Source organism: Protopterus annectens, chromosome 7.part1 (assembly GCF_019279795.1).
Source record: "Protopterus annectens isolate FY-2018-M chromosome 7.part1, PAN1.0, whole genome shotgun sequence".
In the NCBI taxonomy this organism is placed as follows: Eukaryota; Metazoa; Chordata; order Ceratodontiformes; family Protopteridae; genus Protopterus; species Protopterus annectens.
This window is the reverse complement of record NC_056740.1, coordinates 109,320,503-109,345,117: the sequence shown is the minus strand read 5'-3', so window position 1 is coordinate 109,345,117 and position 24,615 is coordinate 109,320,503. Positions and strand designations below refer to the sequence as shown.

Genomic DNA, 24,615 nt, shown 5'->3' with positions numbered 1-24,615 from the left:
GGCCTTGTGATCTTCCTGAAAGCCCAGTATCTGGTCTTTAGAAGAGTGAATGAACGGATCAATTGTGAGCTGTTAGGGGAGCCCTCAGGCTAGTTGGGGGACTGAGACAGAAAAACAAAAGAAGAAGACATAATTTTCTTTATAGAATGTTTGCAGTGTGGTAATATTTATCCTTACTTTCCTCTAAATTTAGCCCCTGTGGTTCTCCACTTGTAATATTTTATCCTATCAGACCACTGGGATCCATTAACATCTCCTTATCTAGCCACTGTTATTCTGCTACTGATTAGTTTCCTTTTCTTTTTATATAAAGATGTCTTAGAAGTAGAGACACACTTATATGCTACATGATCTCATGCTTGTGAATGTATGAAGTGAGTAGTAAACCATAATGGGAATGCAATGATAACCTGCTAGAATTTTAAGATACAGCCGTGTTTCCATATTACTGTGCTGCAGGTATAAAGCTTTATGTCATGCTTCTCTTACATGTAATACGTAGGATTCTAGTAAATGTATTTCTTTTCGGCTTTTCCTGGTTAGGGGTCGCCACAGCAGAATTCTGGTCCGCTAATGTTTGGCAGTCGATTTTTATGGTGCTGAGTTGCCAGCCCGACACTCAACCTTCAGCGAAGGCACACCCATTCACGCATGTCTTTCAGAGGCCACTCGACCGCGCGGAGGGCAAGTAGACTCCACACAGATGGCACTCCTGCCGAGAATCGAACAGGAGAACCTCTTGCTGTGAGGCAACAACGCTACCGCTGTACCACCGCGGCTTCTAGTAAATATACTCTATAAATGGCAAAGAGGAAACATAAAATACACTTTACTTTATGCATTCTGTGATGATCTAATACTAATCCCATGTTGCCTTCAAATTTAAAGTATTTTGCCAGTATTCATCAGTATGAAAATGTAATCGTTACAGGAGTACATTTTTTTATCTTGCCACTTTCTTTCTTTCTAGATATGTGACTTTGTCACTGAAAGTGAGTAGATGCACTGTATAGGACAGGAGGACACGTTTAGAGTGGGATATGCATATAAAGTTTGGAATGTATGATTGTGCTTGAATATCCCTAGATATTATTTTATCACTTCTTCTGGCTATTTACCATCTATTCTTTTGACAGTGCTCTTTTCTGAATCTACCCTACTGTTACCATAGTTCATGATTTACTTACCCCGTCTGTAATTTTTTCCAGCATTCCATTACTCACCCCATTTTACAATCGCTAATCTTTTTGCACCCTTTTTTCTTTCTCACACTTTCTTCTACCAACACTGACCTTATTCAGCCTATCTTAACAAATTTCAGCCTGCTTTGGGTAGAGAAGAGACTATTGTAAAATTAAGTTTTGTATGTTTCAAAATATGCTTGTTTACTTGCTAGTGTATTTTTTGTCACACATGGGCCAAACCTGAAATTGTTATCTGTGGATCAGAGCGCCGCCATGGTTAACAATTTTAAACAAACTCTTAGCTTGACTATATAATTACTTTTTGCAGAAGATAACAGTGAGTCTGCCCCAGGCCTAACAGTATCTGAAGTTAATGTACCTTTCAGGTTTTTGACAAAAAAATAGATAAAGTAATTTTTTATATCCCATTTTTGCACACTTTCAGTTACATTCAAGTCTGATTTCTACATTAATATGGAAAGAGGAGCTGAATTTTCCGAATCAAGTCAAACTGTACTACATATAATATTTCTCAGAAGTCTTTTTTTTAAGTGAAGGATTATTCAGCTGTGGCATTTTTCACCCTCATAATAAATGTTATCTATACCCCACCCAGGTAACAAAAGCTTTTTGTTTCTGAAGATTTGTGGTAATTTTAAAATGTTGCAACATTCTGTGATACTGTTAACAATTTTGTCTCTGAACTAATTTAATTAATTTATGTGGCAGTTTAATGTTTATTTGACATTGTCTTCCCTCATTTTCCTGTCTTGCTTTCTCTACCTTGATTCTGGATGTTTCTCAAAATGTAACTAAGGTAATAATTTAATACTAAGTGTTAAAACTCTAAAGGGTATACATTATGACACAGTAGTGAAGAAAGGTAAGCTGCATTTCTTTACAGTGAAGGGGGCTTATCAGTCGATTAACATATATGGTAGATTAAAAATTAATGAGTCAGTTAACTAAATGCTGCCTAATAAGCAGAATATGACCTCTTAAAAATAGAAATACAAATGCAATTATAAATTTTGAGTGGTACAAACTCCCAAAGATAAGCAATATCATTTTTAAATAGCCTCGGTGTATAATATTAATAACCTGCCTGACTTTGGTTGAAACTGGGTTACCTAATCTTGGCAAAATGTACTAGCTTGGGCTTCTTCCTCTTTGCCAGGCCACAATGATCATGGGTAAATCCTGCTTCACCCATAGTTAGGCAGGGAATATTAATTTATGAGTTGGCTCTTAAGTTGTGTGAGTTTTACTATAAGTTGAGCAGTTAAAGTGACCAGCTAATATTCAAGGTAGACTGAGTGGCACTGAATAACATGTTATGAGATGGGTCAGTTGCTTTACAGGACAACACTTGACCTGATTCAGAAACCTCAGTTCCAATGTCCATATCAATTTAGAAGTCAGACTTGAATGTAACTGAAAGTGTGCAAAAATGTGATTTAAAGAAAACTTACTTTATCTAAATTTTTGTCAAAAACCTGAAAGCTACATTAATTTCAGGTACCTTTAGGCCATAGTGATGGGACAGACTCACTGTTATCTTCTGCAAAAAATAATTTAAAAAAGTGATAAATAGATTAACTTTAGAGCTAGGCAGTGCTAATGGTGAAACATGTAGCCCACTTGCCTATGGTGCAGAAAGCTGTGGGTTCCATTCCCACACCAGGTAGATGGTGTGCTGACACTGCAGTGCAGCATAAGGTGGGTCCTACACTCCTGGGAGTGTCATTCTTCAGATGAGACAGTAAACTACTGTCCCATCTGCCTGAGCTGGTGGTAGCTCAGGTAGATGTAAAAGATCCCATGGCACCTATCTAAAAGAAAACAGGGAAGTTCCCTGATGCCCTGGCCAGATTTCCCCTAGTAGTATAAATACTACCTCTGGTCTCCCCTGATAAAAGGCTGCTGGTTTAGTTGGAATAACCTGGTTAACAGAGGATAAGTAAATAAAACGATAATGCCAAAGCTGTTGTGCATTCAAAGTTTAAATTGAGAAATACAACATCAATCAATTAAAAGGAAAGCAAAGTCATTAATCAGTAAAATAGATGATAAATTTACTTTTAATTTCTGACTACATACTCTGAAAATGAATAGAGAAAATCCATTAAACACAGACATTAATATTCAGACACCATTAGGCCCTAGTGATGGGACAGACTCACTGTTATCTTCTGCAAAAAATAATAAAAAGGTGATAAGGCAATTAAAGTAGTAATATCATAATTGTATAAATGCACAAATATTTAACATAGATGCACATTGCATTTTGGACCACATGAACAAAGGGGAAAAATCTTTGTAATGACTGCACAGAAGCTATGCCTGTCTTTTAATACTCCAGGTTCTTTTATAAACAGTACTCCTTAGAGGTTCACAGGTTCACAAGTGGTTGCTAGGCTATCCACTCAAGTACTATTTTAAGCCAAGATTACCCCAGATTTACCTAAATATATTCTGACATGTGTCAATGCCACAAGGAATTTTACAGCTATGATACAGGCTTGTACCATCAAGCATTCACAAGCAGCCCCTGTCCATTAGGGGCAAGGTACTAAATCATGGGTAATTTTTTTCTGGTCACTGTATACTTGTCTAAGTATTTAGGTTTGATCATTTTAACTTATGAATAGTATATCTTACATGGGTGTGTATTTTTGCGGTCATTTCATTGGTTGAAAAGTGAACATGTGAATAGGACAAGATTTAAATAGTCACTTTAGTATATACATCTCATCTGAAGAAGTTTTCATAGGTTCATAGGTGTGTACTAGGCCAACGACCCTAGAGCCTTTACAAGCCTAGCCCATAGAAGTGCCCTGGCATCATGGTATCATTAGTTCCCGGTGCCTCCATCATGTAGAGCCACTGGAGTGATCCCGGGGTAAACTTTCTAGTTCCCATCCACTCATCAAGATTTCTCTTTAAAAGGCCAGTGAGGTGCTCTGCTTGACATGTATGATAAGTCTATTCCAGAGCATGGGCAGTCTCTGGGTTATGAACCTGTCCCTCCAGCATGGTCTGTTAATTGTGGTAATGAGGTAGAGGTCCCTGGAGCATGTGGTGTGGAGGGATTGGGATTTCTTTAGGTGTAACATTTCTAACAGGGCTGGGTAAGACATGGCTTTGTAAGTCAAGCAGAGATCGCCTCTTAATATTTCAATATGAGACAGAGAAAAGCTGGAGTTTTTTGAGCCTTTCCATGTAGGGCATGTGTTTAAGGCCTAGGATCCTCTTCATGAGGTACTTTTGTGGCCTTTCCAGCTGTTGCAGGTGTTTAGTGAGGTACATGCCAAATGCGGCATTATACTCGATGATTGGTCTAATGAGGGAAGAGTAGAGAGAGATGATGACCTCTTTCTTCCTTGATGCAAAACCCTTGGTAATGATATGTGCCACATAGAAGGGCTTTTTGACTACAGTGGCAATGTGATGATTGAAGGAGTGGTTGCTGTCAACCTGTGTCCCCAGATCTCTTATAACGCCTTCAGGGTTCAGTGGGCTACCATCAGTGTGGTAATTAGTGGGTTTCAACACCAGTCATTGGTCTCAGTGAGGCCTTTCTGTAGGATGTCTACATCACTTGGGCAATTAATATTGGCTCCCAGCCTCCAGTCATTGGCGAACTTGGTCAGACAGAGTTCCTCTATCTTGGACTGCACTTCTGAGAAGTAGATGCCAAACAGGAGAGGACCCAGGACGAATCCCTGTTGGACTCTACTCGTGAATGGTCGGTAGTCTGACTTGGAGTCTGCTACTTTCACACTGTGAACAAAATTAAAGTGTTTATCTTTTTAACATTTACTATTTATTTATTTATTTATTTGACATTTGTTGACTGGGGTAGTCCAACTAAGTTTGTACCCTTTTTCAGTGGAGGCCCGAGCAGAAAAGCTCTACAATAGAAAATATACAATTGGTGTATTTCACAGAATAAATTCAATTAAATCTCACAATAAGTAAAACTGGTATTACATTCACTGTACAAGTAACAAGAAAAAGTCAGCTGGTAATTAATTCTCTGAAAGGTTTTGAGATTAGAATTACTGTACGTACAAGAAAGCATAATAGAAAAAAAAAGATAAACAGATGAGCATAGCTGCACAAAAGCAAGAGGTCATTTGGCAGAAGAGGTAATTTAGTAGGAGGTGAATAGTAGCAAGGTAGGAGGAAGTAAAATGAAAAATGCTGAAGAGTTAGTAGTGCAGGACTAGAGAGGTAGTGGTTAGTATAACAGGATTAAAGTATGAACAAAAAAGAGAGAATGGGATGGAGAAGGGAAAGGAGGTAGGGTAAGTAAAATGCGGTGAGAAATTAGTTAGGGAAAGGAGAAAAGAAGTTAATAGTCAAAGCTGAGTAAAGGAAGTAATAATAGAGAGTAATGTTATAGGGGAAGAGGTGGAAGGAGAGGGAGAGGAAGGGGAAAAGAGAGAAAGAGGACGATTTCAAGTGAAATGATTGCAGAGGCACCTCCAGGCATAGGTATCAACCTGCTAAGAGGCCAATGTGGAACACACACTATAGCAATGTGTGACAGTCAAAATGTGGAACACCTAATTTTCCCACTGCGCGAAAAACATACTTTGACCATGGCCATGGCCCTACATCGTCAGATGTTTCCTCCTTTCTGTCATATATCAAAAAAGGTATGTGCCCCCTTCCTAATCGGGTCTGTATTATATCATCGAATGCTTAGAAAAGCGAACGCTGATTGATCTACCTAATTTAAGCGAAAGCTTACAATCTCGAACTGTCAGATCAGCGATTTTTTTCCCAGGGAAAAAATAGCTGATCCAAAACACATACACACAACACAAGCACACCAAGCAAACAGAAATCCACACACTTACATCTAAAATCTGATACCTAACCCTACACTAAACTATGCACACACCACTAACTACCCACTTACCTTAACCCAAACCCTAACCCTAAGGTCTGTCACAATCGCACACTCACATCACCCGCTCCCTAACCCTAACTCACTTAAATCCGCCATAACCCTCATGTCCACTCAATCGCACACACACCTAACCTGAGCGCTAACCCTAACTCACCTAAATCACCCTAAGACTCACATCCACACAATCGCACACTTACCTGAATCTGACCGGTAACTTTCCACTATAACACTAAAAATACCGAAGCAACAGAAACGGACAACCAAATTTTTTCCCTAGGAAAAAATTTGAGTTTCTGCTGCTTCGAAATGTTGCAGTTTCGCGAAAATAAGTTCGATCAATCAGCATTCGCTTTTTTAAGCATTCGAGGATATAATATAGACCCTCCTAATCCCTACTGCTAATTCCCTTTCAACATGCACCTTCACTTCTGTTTCCCTTCTGCTGGCCTGTCTTGTATTGTGTTTTCTTTTCCTCCCACCTCTTTCTTTAGTTTTGCCTGGTGTATGTCTTCACTTTTACTCTAATCACTGGCTTTGCTCACTTTCTTTTCTATTTACATTGGCCTTCTCTTCTTTTTGGCTATTTCTCACACCCTTGCTCATATCCCCAAGTACTCTATCCTTGACCCATACATATAAATTGTTTACCCATTTACTCTTCTCCCAGTTTCTTAATCAATCTTTTACCTCTCCCTAAGTGCATCAGAATACTAAAATCATGCATCATCACCTTTGTCCTTGTATTCATGTCTTTTCTTCCTACTACAAACTACATAATGACAGGATTAACATTGCCTAATGGTGCATTTACCTCAGCATCCATCAGATAGGACCATATCCAGAATTCTATCTTTCCCAGAGCAGTCCTGCTGGTGCAAAAGATCTCATGGTCCAAAATCTCCAACTCCCACTTCTCCTTTACTCTGGTGTCAGAATGTTCAGGTCTGCTTTTGGAAGTTTCATATCCCCACAAATATTGCCTTTTGCTCCTATCCCCTTACTGTAGGCTTCCTACATTTGTTCATCCTTCTCCTATGATGGTCTTATGAGGCATTTCACTGTATCAAGCCATCAGGTCCCCTCCTCCCTCAAAGCATAAAGCAGGAGAAAGAGACCTCAGGGTGATAGCAGAGGTAGAAAAGTATCACTCCTTGCAGACTGAGGAAGTGCATCAGTGACTAGTAAGGTGGTGGACTGTATCCTTATAATAATGGACTGCAGAAGTTGAATGGTTCTACCACTCATTTTTAGACAGCAGATAGGCCTAAATGGAATGTTGTGCTCATTCCTGGCACCTACATAAGGAGAGGAAGCTAAAGCTCACCGAGAGTGTACAGATGAAGGTGATGAAGGGAAGAGAGGGCAGTTGACAAGAGGAAAGGTTGGGGGAGATAGAACTCTTATCACCTGAGGATAGGTGAGAAAGGAGAGAGATGGTATGGGTTCTGAAGATTCACGGACTTAAAGCTTAACACAAAAGCCAGGGGAGACAGGAGGGGGGACAACTAGCTGACTAATTGTACAAAATTAATCCTAGGCATTAGAAAGCACATCTTCATTAAAAGACAGAAGAATAAATATACCCTGATGGGGCAGTAGATTTTCAATACACTGGAATTCTTTAAGATGGCCTGGGGTGGGTGGTGAGGTAGGACAAAAGGCAGTATAAAGATGTCAGCCTTACACGCTGGGCAAGTTAGACAGAAAACTTTTATTTTCAGCTGACATAAATATTTAATGCAATATGCACTCAGTTTTGCCACAAATATTTTTGTTTTGTTATTTGCATAGTTGCAAAACAGAAGCTGAGTTTTTGTAGTTTCTCTGTAACTGCAGAATTGTGTTGGCTGTGATGCACAACAAAGGTCATTTCTGTAATGCAAAATATTTTAAATGTTAATAATTTCTACTGTACACATGCACTGATGCACTTAGAGTTACAGTTAACAGCTTAGGTAATCGCTAAGGTAACCAGCTATAGACACTTACATCATATAGATCTGGGCTTGATTACCGTTATTTTAAATTGCATACTAAAAGAGCTTATGCATGTCATGACACTATGCATTTATATCTACACTACACCAGTTGCCATGGTATAGTTTTAAACACTAATGAGTCTGCCTTTAAATTCACTTGAATGGAAAATCAAAACGATGATCTCTCTCTCCCTCTGCACCCTGCAAGTATTGCAGTGGCGCGAAAACTAGTAGCGGTATGTGATTGGCAGAATTTTCTTTACCCTCAATAGCTCCTTTTGCCTTAGGAGCAGTGACCTGATTGGTTCATATACCACAGTCCGTTACACAAGCCAATGAAAAAAACATAAAACAGAGCTGGCACTGTTCAATCCCGAACAGCAGAACAGTCAACTAAGCCGATGTTAAATGCGGAGCGTTCCACACAATCCGGAGCAATTGGCTGCCCTGCCTCCAGGTACTTTTTTAGGTAATTCCTAAGAGTTGACTTGAAGTCTTGAGAATGTGTAATCTTCCTTGGTGTCATAGAAAGGTTGTTCCATGAAAGAGAAGGAAGGCTGCTGTAAAGTTTCAGCCCTAAAGATTTTCTAGGTTTATGAATGTGAAGGAGACATTGTTCTGAGTTTAGCTTCTGAGGGAACAATGATTGTTATAGAGGGAGACAAGGGGGGAAATACTGGGACAAGAAAGAGACTTGTTTAAGACAGAATGGATGATAAGAAGTTGCGAGTATAGGAGTTGTTTAGGCAACTCTAACCAGTCGAGTAAATGGAGTGCAAGACAGTGATGAGATTTAGAAGGTAGGTTAGATGCAAATCTGGCAACTTTGTGGTATGTGGTTTCAAGTTTGGTTTGTAGAGAGGGCTGTAAATTAATAAGGATTTGGGAGCAGTAGAAGAGGTTAGGGAGAATATAAGCATGGGAAAAAGAGATTCTAGAGATAGGGGTAAAAAACTTTTTATTTCTGTATAGTAAGCCAAGTTTCTGGTGAGTTTTCTTTATACAGTGGTGAATGTGAAGATCAAATTTAAGATTGCCATCAATAATTACTCCAAGGAGCTTTGTGTGAGGTTCAACTGAGATAGTAGTATTATTCAGGGAGGAGATAGTGAAAGTGGATTTAAGATGAAGGAGAGATTTGGGTAGGAAAAAGAGGAGCTTTGTCTTATTAGGATTAAGAATAAGTTGGCTGATAGTAAGGCAAGCTTCAGTGAGATAGAAGGAGGTTTGTGTTAAGGTGAGCATGTCAAAGGTTAAGAGAGGTTAAGAGGTTATTAAATGTTTACTTTATTTTTAACAGTTAACAGTTTATATAATCACTTTTTTTTCTTCAGCTGGTTTTGCTAATTGGTCTGAGTGTCATGTCTTCTGGTGTTTTGAGTATGAGAAGAAAAGGAGAAGTAATCTATGGAATTCTTACTTGGTTAAAGCATTTCATGGAGAAACAAAAAAGAAAATAATTGTTCAATTGTGAACTAAAGTTGAAAAACAGACTTTAAAGAAACATTTAAGTAAACTCTGAAAAGAAGTTATGGATGTTGGCAAAGTCTATGATAACACAGGTTTATGCACTGGGGTATGGGACTGTCATATTGTAGTGAAAATGGAGAAAGGAAAAAAATGTTCATATCCCTAGTATGATATATGTAAAGGGTAACAGAGGTGTAAAATATTGGGGACAACTGAAAACATTGTCCCCCCTGTGGAAAACATGCTCATTTGATAAGTAACTGTTATAAGAGGAAATGTTATATTTCTGGGGAAACAGGTCATGATGTAAAAAGTTGGATGTGAACTGAAATGTTATAAATGTAACAAAATTGAATATTTATATGATTGTAATCTAGAGAAAAATGATAAAGAAGAAGAGAAGTGGAAGAAGAAAACAAAAATGAGGACAGTATATGAAGAGAAGAAACAGTCTCATTAAATGATAATGGAGGAAGTAGGAAAGCAAGATCAGGGTAAAATTAAAAATAAGTATAAGGAGAAAAATGAAACAGAAGCTAATATAGTATAAGATTCTGAAGCAAGTGATGAAGATATAAACTGGAAAATATTGAACGTTAAAAAGAATTCTATTGGTAAAAGAGTAAGAGACAGAAAAAGTAAGTTTAAAGTGGTAAGTTTAAAAGAAATACAGAAAGGAAATAGATAATGCAAATGATATAAATACTTCAAATTTCCACAATTTCTGGTAAGCTGTAGCATAGATAAAATGACAACTTTAGAGTGCTTTCAGTAAATGTAAATAGTATCAAAAATATAAGTAGAAAACTATGCATTCTAAATTGGTATAGTTAGTGTGATGTTGATGTAATAATATTGGAATATGTAAGATTTTTGACAGAAGGAGAGAGATTGTAAACAAAAAAAACTTTGGGGAGGTGATAGAATATGGAATCTAGGAAAGGAACTGTGTTCAGGCATAGTTGTACTTTGTAGAAAGTCAGTGAAAGTATAGAACATAACTATGACAATGATGGGAACATTAACTATTGTACATCACAATGGCATAATTAGGTGTATAGAATTATAGAATATTATGCCCATGTTACAAGTAAAGAAAGGATAATTTATTTCCTACTTTAATATTAAAGGGTGATTTTAGTTGTGATTTGAGGGGAAAAAGGAAGAGAGGAAGTGATGTTAAAAAAAATCAAGAAATAACAAATACCTCACTGACATGGCTGAGTACTGAAAACTATTCAGAATAAAATAAAATGATAAAAGTAAGAGCTTTCGCAATTACAACATCGCTTCGTCAGACTAAAAACTAAATGAAACAGCACTCAATTTAAAATGAGACTGACCAATGAATACTTAGAATCAATTAAGACATATAGAATAAAAGGTACAGTCATAAGAAAAACTGCAAACAAGTTCAAATTACAAAACACAAAAAGCAAAATACTGAATATTACATAACAAGAAAGTATAATATATTATATGCATGTATATGATATTATACAGAAATAAAACCTAATGTTTGAATGGACAAGTTTTCAGAAATGGTATAAGACTGGATACCCCATTTAAACCAGGTGGCTTCTCTGCATTAAACAGTAGAATCCATTTCTGTTCTACTACTCCTGTACAATTCACAATGTCACCCCCTCTAATTCCCACATCTAATACCCTGCAGAACCAAGAACTTAAAATTATGTCCGGGGCCATGCTGAATGATATGCTGTGCTAAAGCATTGGTCTCTTTTTTCTAATGCCCCTATAATGTTCCAAAATTATATCTTTCAAAGACCTATTAGTCATGCCTATATAAAAGGCATGACAAACTTGCCAGCTACTAAAATAATCGATGTTAGTTGTTTTGCAGTCAGCATAAAAGTCTAACTAAATTTTAAGAGTCACATAGGGATGTATATAAACTGAACCTTTAAGAATATACTTACATGCTGCACAAAACCTACAGACAAAAATGTCCTTCCTGTTAGATTGAACAATTCCATTTGTGATCTATAACACAATGCTTCTTGAGTGACTTATTGTTTTTAAAAGTAAAGTGTGGTATAATATCTAGAACACCCTTCAGTTCTTCTACCATATATAAAATATTCCATTTTTTTTATAAAGTTGCAATAATTATTAATGTCACTGGAATAGGGTAAGGGTACCCTCAAGGTATCAGTCATAACAGATAAAGCCTGTGAACTATGAGGTGTTTCTGAATTACTATAATATGCTTTACATCTCCTTTCCCTTTCTTGCCAAGCATTGGTGGTGCAGGCATCAATTTCTTTCCCCTTATAACCTCTGTGTAAGAAATCATTCTTAAGAGAGTCAAGCGCTAAGCATAGTTAAGAATCATCATTATATAACCTCATTATTTGATAGACCTGGCCTTTCAACACATTGCTTGTAATGTGCCTAGGGTGCACACTATTTTTATGCAAAAATGTATTCTTCCTAGTCGGTTTCCTAAATACACTAGTGCATAAAGTATCAGGTTCTTTTTGCTGACCTTTACATCTAAGAAATCTATCTCTACAGGGGAATAATTATAGGTAAATCTAAAGAAAGCTGGTGGTACTATGCATGTAGGTCACAAACTCTTCCAGTTCTGACTGAATGCCTTTCCAAAGCAGAAGCATATCATCCACGAAATGCACATACCACAAAATATAGTCTGAAAATGCATTATTATGCAACAAAAATGTTTTCTCCATTTAAACCAGTGCCAGGTTGGTGTAGGTATTGGCACAGGCAGTGCCCATGGCCATGCCAACCTTCTGCAGAAAATATTCATTTTCCAAGATAAAAACATTGTTCTCTAATATGATTTCAAGAAGCGTACATAACAGATTGACCTTATCATTGGTGAAACATTTCCTATGGTTCAAAAATTCTCTTTAATGCACTTTATCCTGTTCCTGTGGTTTTATTCAATCTTTGATGTTAAGAAAATGTTTAAAGTTATAATGTGGCAATTTAAAGAGTTGGAATGATTTGAGGACATATAGTCGAGGTATATATAAGATGGAAATAGATTATTTTATTATATCACAAGGTTTAAATATAGCTCTGGTAAAAAAACTTGTAACAGGCTTTTCAGATCACTCAAATATATGGATAGAAATACATGAAAATAAGAAGTATATCAGATTGGAAAAAGGAATAAAAATGAATTAATGAGGAAATTATGCAATGAAATTGGGAAAAATAAGAATGCATTTTTGGAAAGATCAATTTCCACTTGTGTATGTTATAAAAGCTGGTCAGAGTGGAGGCTAGCTTTGAAAGAAAACTATAAAAATGTTATTTGGAATAGCAGTCAGATATAAAAAAATGGAAAATAAATTATAACACAGTGTGTATGGATGCTTTAAAGGATTTGGAAAGAAACAATAGATAATATGTGATAGAATAGAGAATGTTTGAAAATAATCAAGAAAAAATTAAAGAATTATTATTTAATCAAAGTTATTATTTACAAGGTAGAAAGAATAGGTATCAGCTTATTTGAGTAAAATAGTTAAGAATAATACTAGTATAACGAGAAATGAACAATGACAGAGGAGCGGTAAGATGATCGAAGTAAATTATGAAGACTGTAATAAATTATGTAAAGAAAATGTTTCAGGATAGAAAAAAGTACAAAGAAAGAATGATATGTTAAAAAAAAATTACAGAACAAGAAAATAAAGAATTGCAAAACAGCTTTCCTTATATGAATTAGATAAGTTACTTAGACAAGTTAATTTGGAGTCAGATTCAGGATCATTTAGAATAGCATACCAGTTTTATAAAAAAATTGTATGGACTGGAAGAAAAAATACTTCTTAAAAGTTAAGTGAATGAGATGTTAAATGAAGGTTTTATATATAAAGATTTATGGAGTGGTAACTTAAATGTTTATGGAAAAAGGAAGGCAAAAGAAAATTAAAAATTGGAGAACTATAGTATTCAACAATACAGATTATAAGATTGTTGTGAAAATAATTCATAAGACCATGGAAAATAAAATGAAAAGTATTATGGAGTATAGCATATATAGTTTAAAGGGAAAGGATCGCCGGAATTATTATTCATAGAAAGGGAAATTGTGGATGATATTATGATCAGGACTGATTAGATCAATATCATGATAGGAGATTTAAATAAAGCTTTTGATGTAGTACAACATATACTGTAAATAGCATATTATTTGCATTAGGTGCAAATGTATTAGTCAGAGATGTAAATTTGCGCATGAGAGTTGCTACTTCTATTACTAATGAAGGGATACAATTTCCAGTTATGTTTACTTATGCACACAATATTATATTGATTATGAGAAGCAAAATCTGAATTAAATAAGTTATATATACAGCAGTGTTTAAATATAATAGTCATGACTTTAAATAAAGAAAAAAGTAAAGAACTGGGTAATATACTATAGGCAGAAGGAGTATCTTACCTAATGAAATAAATTCTATGTTAGGAAAAAGATATGTGGTAATAATGTAAGTGAAGAACAATAGAATAGGATACTAGATAAAATAAAGGAACTTTTTTGTTTTTGGAAAACATACACACTACCATTTAATAAAAGTAAGTTTTATTTGATTAATTCAATTATACTGGGAAATATTGCATATTTAGTTAGTGTCTATATGTGTCCAGTAATCCATGAAAAGAAGTACTATAAGCATTTCTTTAAAATGGGGTTCAAGATTGAATCCAGTGAAGAGAGAAGTTTATACATGGACAAGAAAGCTGGAGGGTTAGAATTAATAAACCCAATTGTTTATCCTTGTTTGAATTTGTACAAAGTGTTGTTTTGGGTAAATGATGAAAATGAAAAGTTAATAGTAGATTTACTCATACAAATATAAGTGGAACAGACATATGTTAAACATTTCAAAACAGGAAAAGTATGTTTAAATGTGGTAATGCTCATTATCAAGAAGAAAATATTTTATGGAAAATAAAACTTGAGGAAATAGAAAATGAGAGGAAAGTATGGTGTAAAAAGAACATAACTAAGTTAATCCTTTGGCTAAGCTAGTGAAAGAAAAAGTTAAAGCTATAAAAGTATGAAAAGCATGGTGTAATAAACAAGTAGATTGCCAAGATTTTTACTGAGATGAGTGAATAATAACTTACCAGTAAAGGGAATATTCCATATAAATATCAGTGAACGAGTTTGTATATACTGATGTAAAAAGAAACTGAAAAACATGTTTTCTTACAATGTATGAGGGTTGCAAAATTGTGGGAAAATTGTGTAAAGAAAATTTATTTGAAAATATAACGGAGGTAAATGAAATAAATATGGATATGATTATGTATGAATATTATGGACATAACAATAGAGTGTGTGTTAGTAAAATAAATAAAATATTATCTTATGTTGCTTGGACAGTTTGGAATGAAAGGCCAAATGAAATCTTGTTTAATGGCAAATGGAGACTAGCAGTAATTTTAAGAAAAAAATAGATGATGGCTACGGAAAAATGATTGTGGTCAAATAAGATAATGAATACAGAAGTTTAACATGGTGAAGAGTAATCTAACTACGAATGTATGACATTAATGGAAAGGAATGGAAATTTGTACATACTATACATCTGAAAATATGCAGATATGTAGGTATAGAACTAGTACTGCATATAATGTTTTTTTTTTTTTTAATAAGGAACCCCTACTCCTTTCCTCAGACCTCAGTTTAACGTTTCATCCTTTCTCTTGCCTTTGTCTGTAACTTCATTTTTTTTAATTTAGGAATCTGTCTTGTGTAACTCTTTCAATACTTTCAAGCCTTCCATTTAGGTTATATTATAAGAACAAACTGATACACAGTATTCAAAATTAAATCAAAATGGAGTTTTATAAAGTGGTGGTAACACATTCTTATCTCTGATTGTTATTGTGCATAAGATGTCCTTTATAACCAAATAACATTTTCTTAGAACCACATATACATTTGTACCAAATAACTATTAATCATGATTCACATATCTTTAATGCTGTCTAATATCACTTTATTTAGTACATAAGGAAAACAATTATTTTTTCACCAAAGCGCATCACGTTGTTTCTTTTTGTATTAAACCCTGTATTAAATAAAGTCTTATTATATAGCAAATAACAAGTTTATGCAAACTTCCTATCCTAATGAACAAATCTGTCGATTTAGTGTCTATGGTCCCCACATTTGCATCATCTACTGATTTATTTACTCATATATTATCTATATGTGGTAAGTCAGACATAAAAGAGCAAAAACACAAGGTTCAATCATCAATATTTTAATGAAAATGCAGAGGGAAAACAGCAGCAAAGCTTTCAAGTAAAATGAAACTCTTCTTTACTCGAAAGCTTTGCTGCTGTTTTACCTCTGCATTTTCATTAAAATATTGACGGTTGAGCCCTGTGTATGTGCTTTTTGGTGGATTCTGTTTTTATACTTGGGCTCATTTAGACACTATGAAGACTTTATTTGATTGTAAGTCAGACATAAACATGTGAGCAATAATGGGCCAAGTACAGGTGTCTGAGATACTTCAGTCACCATATATTTGTACTCAGATGCTGCTTCTATTAGCTTAACTCTACATTTTCTGTTCAGTAGTCAGTTTCTAACACATAAACCCATTAATCTGTGATTTATCCATTATTCTTAAGATCTCATCTTGGGATACACTTTCAAAAGTGGTTTTCATAGTCTAAGTATACTTTATCAGCTGGCAATCCTAAATCCAAGGTCCCTGAATAAGCTGGTAAAAAACAGATTAGTTTAGTAGGGTTAGTCAGGCATAATACTACCTCTGAAAACCTATGCTGGTAATTATCCTCACATTTAGCTAAATAGTCTGACATTAAATAATGCAGGATTTACTCAAAATGCTTTTCAATTATGCAGATAAGGCATTCTGGTTCCCATTAACTGTTTTACATTTCTTCAACTTTTTCCTGTTTGTTTAGGTGATACAACAGACTTTGGTTTGCTTGTAGATTTGTTTGGAGATTTTTATATTCCTTCTCATTGTAACAAGCTGTTTGTTGAAATATTTTGCAAACTGCTTATCCTGCTTTATACTGTTTATCAGATCAATGTACAATTTAACAGATCTGATAAGATACCTGTATTCTTGTCTGTATTCTTGTCTTTCACACATTCACACAGTTAAAATAAAATTGGTAGAACTTATGATGAATGTTTAGAATCTGTTTCAGCTTACAGTTCCATTTTATCATGTGACACTGTAAAACTGTAGTGTGTTAAAATGGGTTACAAGCTGCCAGTCAGAATGCTGTTTTATAATATAATGCTTTATGTAGATGATGTAGTTTTACAAAAATGGGAGGATGAACATAAACTTCTCTGCCCACATTTTCACTGCCTAACATGTTTTGCTTTCTGTTTTTTTTTTTTTTTTTTTTTTTTTGCAGTTATCTGAAGAGCAAGAGCAGGCATATGGAACATGATGTTGAAATAATTCACTGGACATCTCTCAAGAAATATCACAACTTATTAGCTGGATGCTCTCAAAATGTCTACAACCTGTAGAGGTTAAGCCAAGCCATAAGTTTATTAACAGATGGGACATTAAATAAGTCCACAATCCTTTTTATTACAGTACAACACGCAGGTGCTAGCCTGGGGGACACTACTGGGTCTGAAAAGATGTTCTTTGTGTGCGGGCAACTCATGTTTATAATACAATGCTGTTAGTAATGTGTACTGATATAAGTACATCTGAGTAGAGTATGGGGCTTTACTGTTGTACTTATAAGTAGATTTTTTTTTGAATGAAGCTATTTGACATGTTCTGTGGTTTCTCCTCTGGTAAAGGAAATCATTATTAGGTAACAAAAATACTGCAAGAAGCTTTGGACTGACTATTGAGCTGTGAGATTTAAGTACTTATACATCACTTTTCCAGGTTCCCTTCTTACTGCCATTAAATATGAGAATGTTTACTTCTTGTTCTTTAATTCTGCATTCAGGCTAAATGTCTTGATTGCTGATGATACTTCTGTTCCTATATCTGTCTATGTGCCCATCTATCTATCTATCTATACACACATACAAGTATATATATAGAAACAGATTGATAGATTGTCAAAAATCTATGAAAATTTCTAGGCCAGATTTGAACTCAGTTTTAATTTAGATGTCTGTGTACTACTGCAAGGTAAATTATATATAATAATACTCTGAAATGTTTAGTACATTATTCTGATGTAAGATGTGTGTGCCTCCAACAATGACTAGTGCATCTAACTAGATTTAATGCAATGTAAAGAAAACAAAGTGTTAAATATGTATTGTACATCTATGAAATATATATAAGAAAGCAATTGAACTGTGGATACTGTGTGTAAACCACATGCCAGATATCAAAATGCCTTTTTTCTTACTTTTGTAAAACAAAAGTGGGAAAACCAGCTGTTAAGTGTTACTCTGTAAGAAAAAGATATTGAAACTTCCTAAGTTTAAATATATGATCTGACAGCACTGTACATATATAACATAGCATTTTGGAAGTGTCTATTTGCATTGTGATACATACTTCCATGAAACGTAAGTGGGAGTGCATCAAAAAGCATTATAAAGGACATCCTAAGTAAAAGAGTCATGAATAATTGATTTTTTTTTTATTTATCACATCTATGTGTCAAAATGGATTATCTAAAGCCTTAATACTTATCATTACATTTTTAAATAATTCAGGTTAGGGTTATGTAAAGAGCATATTTTTGAAGTTGTTCTAAGACTTAACTGTAGCATCAGTCAGCTTAGATTTTTCACCTGCTTGGTATGTTTGAGATGTCTTATAGCAGTTAATCCATCTGACATCATGACCAGATCTGAAGATCACTGGCTTACTTGCACTTAGATGGATTCGCTCTGGAATGTATGTCAATATTTTGCAGTATGATTTTGTTTCTGTTGAAATGCAGATTTGGTCTGATATGACTAGGTTACTTTGGAGTCCTTTAATAATGAAATGATACCACAGAGCTTCGCTTTGAGATGTGGCAAAGTTCTTGGTTTTTTGACTTAGCACATATGACAAATATTGCACTTGCAAACATGGACAGCAAAAAAAAAAGCAGTTTTGTGTAACATTTTTTCTTGTCACACATAAGGATCATTACCTTAACAATGCATCTGAATACTTGAAGTAGGATATTCCTACCATGAAGAAACTTATATAGTTAAGTAAGAAAGTGAGTACTCATAGGACACAATGTGTTTATTTAGGCAATTTATATGTAATGTGCCAATTTTGAAAAAAGACTTCATTTTCAAGTATTTTGCTCCACTTGTGTTGGTGGGCATGTGAATTTTAAAACTTATCAGGGTCAAAACACCTTCCCTCTGGAAAAAAAGTGGTTTGTTTTAACAATGTTGCAGACCTGTCCATTTGTCTCATTTTTGTGTGACATTTTGAAATATTTCATTTCGTATTTTGAAATAAAATAAAATAAAAAACATAATGGCTCTGGGTTCAAATAAACACTGTGAAAATGAAGGGTTATTTTATTTATACTTTGTTTCATAATTGTCTTCATAATGAAATACTAGTTATCAAATTACAATCTTGGCTATATTAAATAAATAAGACCTATGATTTGAAAGTAAGGTTGTATTATGCGCCATAATCTTAAACTTTACTGTACAGTTCTACTTTTCTATTTAATGCATTTTGTGAATCCAGAATACACATAGTTGAAAATCAACTTACTTTGGAAACTGGGTTTATGATTTCTTTTGAAACAGTGTTTATGAGATGACCATAATGAACTTGATATGAAATAAGTCTGCAATGTTTTGTGTAGAGTGGTGTTTGAATGTGATGTGCTACAAAAGCAGGTCAGTATTTCCTATTAATATCCCCATTTGCCCCTCATCCTTGGATTGTGCTTCTTGTGATAAATTCCTCAAATGTGTGGCATGTAATGGATTGTGTTATTGATATGTGGTTAAAGGATATTGTCAAGAAACTAAGCAATCCTCAAAAATACCAGTGGGCATGAATTCTTGTCTAATGTCTAGCCAATGTATAAAGTGAAAGATATATCACTTTCTTTACATTGTTATTATCTGTAAAATAAAAAAAAATGTTGAACAGCTTGTTTATATTACCAGAATAAAGGTTATCAACTTTCTGAACTAGTTCTGTTTTTGATGGGGTTTTGTGGCTATTTGCTGACACTAATAAACAATAGTTAATACTGCTAACATGCATGTACTTCTTATTAATGACTTGATGTATTACATCTAACGGTTATCATTGCTGATTTCAGTTTAATTTTCCTAAAATTAGAAGCAGAATACTCACACATTCTTTTGAGCAGTAAAATGCATAGTTAAGCTTTCATCAAAGGTATCCATAACACATAAAATGAACATGTCATTGCCTCTGTAATAATGATCCATGTCATAAAAATATATCAGAAGCCTTTATTCAAATCCACATTCATTATACATTAATAACAGAATATAACATGATAAACCATACTGTAAATTGCTTTTCCATAATTATAGTCTGTTTTGAGACTATTACAATAAAGAAAATTTACTAAAGTATCTCTTCTTTATGATGCGGATCTACTTTTTAAAAACAGCAAGCTGATTTAATCCCTTGGTAATGCCCTAATAAACAAAACAGTACATTTATAGCTGCTTCTTTTCCAGATAAAACTGTAATTGTTCATGTTTGGTGCTGTTTGTTGAAGAATCTACAATGCAAAACTGGCCCATAATTCAGTCTACTCATACAATCAGGTGATGCAGTGTTCAGTGTTATTCTTCACCTAAATAAGCCTACATATTTTTTGTCAACTTTTTTTCTATTAAGTTTATTTCTTTTGCTTTTATTTCATATCCAGGGATAGCTGCAGGTAATGCATTTTTGTTGTTTTCTTTTGTAGCTATATCTCTGGGTGTAACAATATAAAAGTGATATATTCTCAGAGAAATATCAGTTGAAAACTGATTGGATACCAAAACTAAAGCTATCTCTGCAGCAGTACTAAGTCAATAACATGATGTTGATGTCTAGCAAAGAGCATACCTAGTTATCTGCTGTTTCATTGTGGAGGATTATAATCATATACACCAACAAAATAATCATACAAATTAATCCTAAATCAACCATCTGAAATGTTCCATAATTTAGATGTAACAATCTAGAAGGCTTCATCAATTATGCTTACAATTTAGAAGAACGGTAACAAAGAAGAATTTTCAGATTCCAGGAACCCTAATTAATTCCAAAAATAAAAGCTGGTGTTGTTACAATTGAGTATGTGAGCATTTTCAACTACTTTTATGATACTCACATCTAAGATAAAACATGCATCAGGCTTAGTTTGGAATTTCAGAAGACTGTGCCGCTTTAGCTGATAATGGGGTCTTACAAGCCATAACAAACTATGTCTTACTCCAACTGTATCATAGATGCAATCAAAGATTAATTGATCTGATGAGAATAACTCCATCTTTAGTAAGCACTAAGGTTTATGCCATGGGCATTAAATCTGCTTGGGCAATAAGACTTGGAGACTGCTTGGGATCCTTCTCTTCCCATCATGTATCACTCAAGTCACATTCTGTATTTCTTCTTAGCCAAGAAGAAAATGGATCCATTTTACTGTTTCAGCAAACTGGCTTCTGAAGATGTAAATTGCATAACATTTCACCACCAATATAAAGAATGCAACAGTAATTAATCGATTAAAATAATTCAGTCTATACCATTGTTTATTCCACATAAACTACATTATATTTTAAAACACACCTACCTTCTTTGTCAACAAGCAATCTGTCTACTACTCTGCTACCTCTAAAATTTAAAGTAAGACTTTCAAAAATACAAAATCTCAGTATGTTATACTGTAATTATGTTAAGACCAAAAGTATACTTACAGAACATTCTTCATCTTTATTTTTAATATCTCTGATTCATTGCTATAATCTACTTGAAACGCCCTCTTTTGGATTTAACAGTATATGTAATTCAACAGGAGCATATTACAGAATATTCAATCCTTTTAGTTTCACAATAAAGGAGCCCATGGTTACAATTTATGTGTTCAGCTATGTTCACAGTAAAGATATTGATATTTCCACCAAAGATGAAAGTTCCACCCTAGGCATTAATGTTCTACATTGCACAATATTTAATTGTCTCAAAGTAAGTATGTGCCATTAAATTGGAAATACCGATGCTCCTTTTCTAAGATATAAAAGGATAAAGTGCTATTAAAGAGCTGAAAATGAAATTTCAGTAATAGTTTCCATATATATTAACTAGAAAATTAGTCTGATAAGACAAAGGATTACAACTAGAAGTAAAGTAAGTACTCCTTTTACTTTATATACTGCCCTTCTTAGGCCTAGATATATGTCTAGTCAAGGAATCTAAACTAGGTATGTCATCCTAATTCCTAATATAGTGCATTGTTTATCATAGCCCCTTTGTAAAAATACATGATAAACCATAAATTTCATGTCTAGGAGCTGCTGCTGTTCCTTACCAGGAGATACTCTCCATAGAGGAGTGAAGCTATGATGTAGGGAGGATTCTATACAAAAAGAGTTGCTTGTTTGTATGTAATTTGTTATGAACAGCTTCTGTTTTATACTTGACAACTTCAGGTAATTAGATCTTCTTCTAGTGCAAATAATGTGAGAAACAAAGTTTAAATGTGTTACTTGATATTGCCATTTGGTCTCTTTCTTTAGATGTATCTACCACTAAGGTTCCTCCTATAAGTTATAGCTGATTACTCGGCTAATCACCCTAAAGTACATTTTTAAGCCTAGCTTAGCTACCCAAATATATTTTACAGGTTTTGATTTTATAGCTTGGATATGAGTGGTTGAGCATTTATTTATATATTTATTTATTCACCTGTGTTTACCTAGAAATTCCGAATGGCTGAAAAGTACCGTTTTCAGTGAGGAGAGGGGAGGAAATCTCCAGATACAACTGTATGTTTACATACAAAACACTACAGGTACCATAGGTAAAATCAGTAAAAATACACAATAAATTCATTATTATTATCATCAAAACTATGGAAGAATTTTGCAAAATACACAATGCAACACAGTAATTCGTAACATGATCTGATATATTATTCAAGACATAGATTGATATGAAGTAGGTTTAAATGATTATACTGTCCATGAAAAAATCATTAGCAACATTTGACTTGTGAGAAGTCATGTATAGACAGGATGATTAAACTCAGAAAGAAGGGAAAATAGAATAGAAGTGTTAATTATTAACTATGTTAGAGATCAAAGTGTGTGGAGGTTGCCATATGCTTTAGTAAATCAGTTATTATAATGTTTATAGGAAGGAAGAAGGTTAGATTTTGAGGCTAGGTTCACAAAGAAGTACTAGGCTTATTAGTTATAATAATAATAAGTGAAGGAAGTAGCTACTGGAGTTTAGGTTTACAGGGATGGATGTTGGGGAGGTCAGAGAGACATGGATGGGTGGAAAATAAGGAAGGGTGTAAGAAGTGAAATAATAATCGACTGATAAAACAGTATTTGCTTGATTTATCAATGTATTTACTAGCTTTTTCTTCCTAACAGAGTCATAGATAGCAGTCCAGGTGTAAATTTATAATTTCCGCATCCACTGATTCAAGTTGCTCTTAAATAAGTGCAGGGAGAAACTCTGCTTTGTATGGATAGTAAGGGTGTTCCAAAGAAGAGGAAGTCTCTGAGACACAGTCTTGCCTTTCCAACATGATAAATTTATGTTACAGTTAAGGTCCCTAGATTGAGTGTTTCAGATGATATTTGCTTTGTAGGTATAAAACAGCTCTACAAGGGCTGGATATGGGAATCCTTTGAATGCCAGTCATAGTTTGCCTCTCAGCAGTCTGTAGGAGACTGTTCATTCAAGTCATGGCATGTCTAGATTTTTCTGTCTTTCTCCAGTTTCTCTAGCTTCCGATTATGACAAAATGGTACAAGCCTTTCATTGTCATTAGTTCAAGTGGTCTAATGTTTTCTTCTTTATTTCTTTGCATTCAGGGAATCAATGTTTATACAAACACCTAACGCTGGAACTTTTATTAAGAAATAACATTTATAAGAGGTAATTCCCTGATCCAGTTCTATAACTGTAACTCAAAGCATCACTTGTTAGCACCTCATCTCCCAGGAATACTTATGGACTCATATAAAACAAATATGACGGATGTCTCTAGCATAAGCCCTGACTTAAATGGCTATTTATTATGCATTCTGATGCCAATATATATTTTTAGCTGGCTTGTAATATTTAAGGACTAGATTCAGAGAGTAAATAATTATTAAAGATGAGTGTTGGGAGTGCTTGAAGCTTGGAAGGTTTAAGACAAAGCATTTGGACTTCATTGTGCAGATAGGGAAATACATGTAAACTATATTTGAAATACTGCACTTATTTTACCATTTAAATCATGCTTATTGTTTTTCTATATCTGAATTTAAAGCTATTAAGATAAGTCATGTTATAGTTGCAGTGCTTTATAGTACACTACTTTCAAGTAGTTTATGTGCTGGGCCTGGTTGTTTAAATCATTTCTGAGTAGTTCTCTTTTTATTGCATTTTTACTATCTCTCTTCTGAATCTGAAGCCACAGCTATAAATTGATTTGGGTTTTAATGTATCCATTGCTATTTTTCTGAATTCCTAAGTTGATTATCAACACTACTCATCTAATTTTGTGTTTTAGTCACTTTTCAGACTGTATCCAATGTTATTTTTCTGAGCTCTTATGTGGATTATTATCATTGCTCATCTAATTCTGCATTGTAGTCTATTTTCAAACTTAAAAAGCCAGCTTTGGCCATTTGTGTGACTTACAACTGCAGCTTGTAGTAATTAATGCAGGACAGCGCAGTGGTGCAGCGGTAGTGTTGTCTTCTCACAGCAAGAGGTTTTCTGGTATGATTCTTGGCTGGGGTGCCTTTTATGTGGAGTCTGCATGTCCTCCCTGTGTTCATGTGGGTTTACTCTGGGTGCTCTGGTTTTCTGCCACGTTACAAAGACATGCATCTGGATCGTTT

The 24,615-nt window shown here is 34.4% G+C and overlaps 1 protein-coding gene across 1 annotated transcript in view; it reads left to right on the top strand.

The window, feature by feature from the left end:
* Positions 1-19,703, top strand: part of ERC2 (ELKS/RAB6-interacting/CAST family member 2) — a 6,021,505-nt gene extending 6,001,802 nt beyond the window's left edge. Inside the window, exon 19 of the mRNA XM_044078585.1 lies at positions 16,977-19,703. The gene's annotated coding sequence lies outside the window, so the exon portion shown is untranslated. The remainder of the gene's footprint in view (positions 1-16,976) is intronic.
* The last annotated feature ends 4,912 nt before the right edge of the window (positions 19,704-24,615 follow it).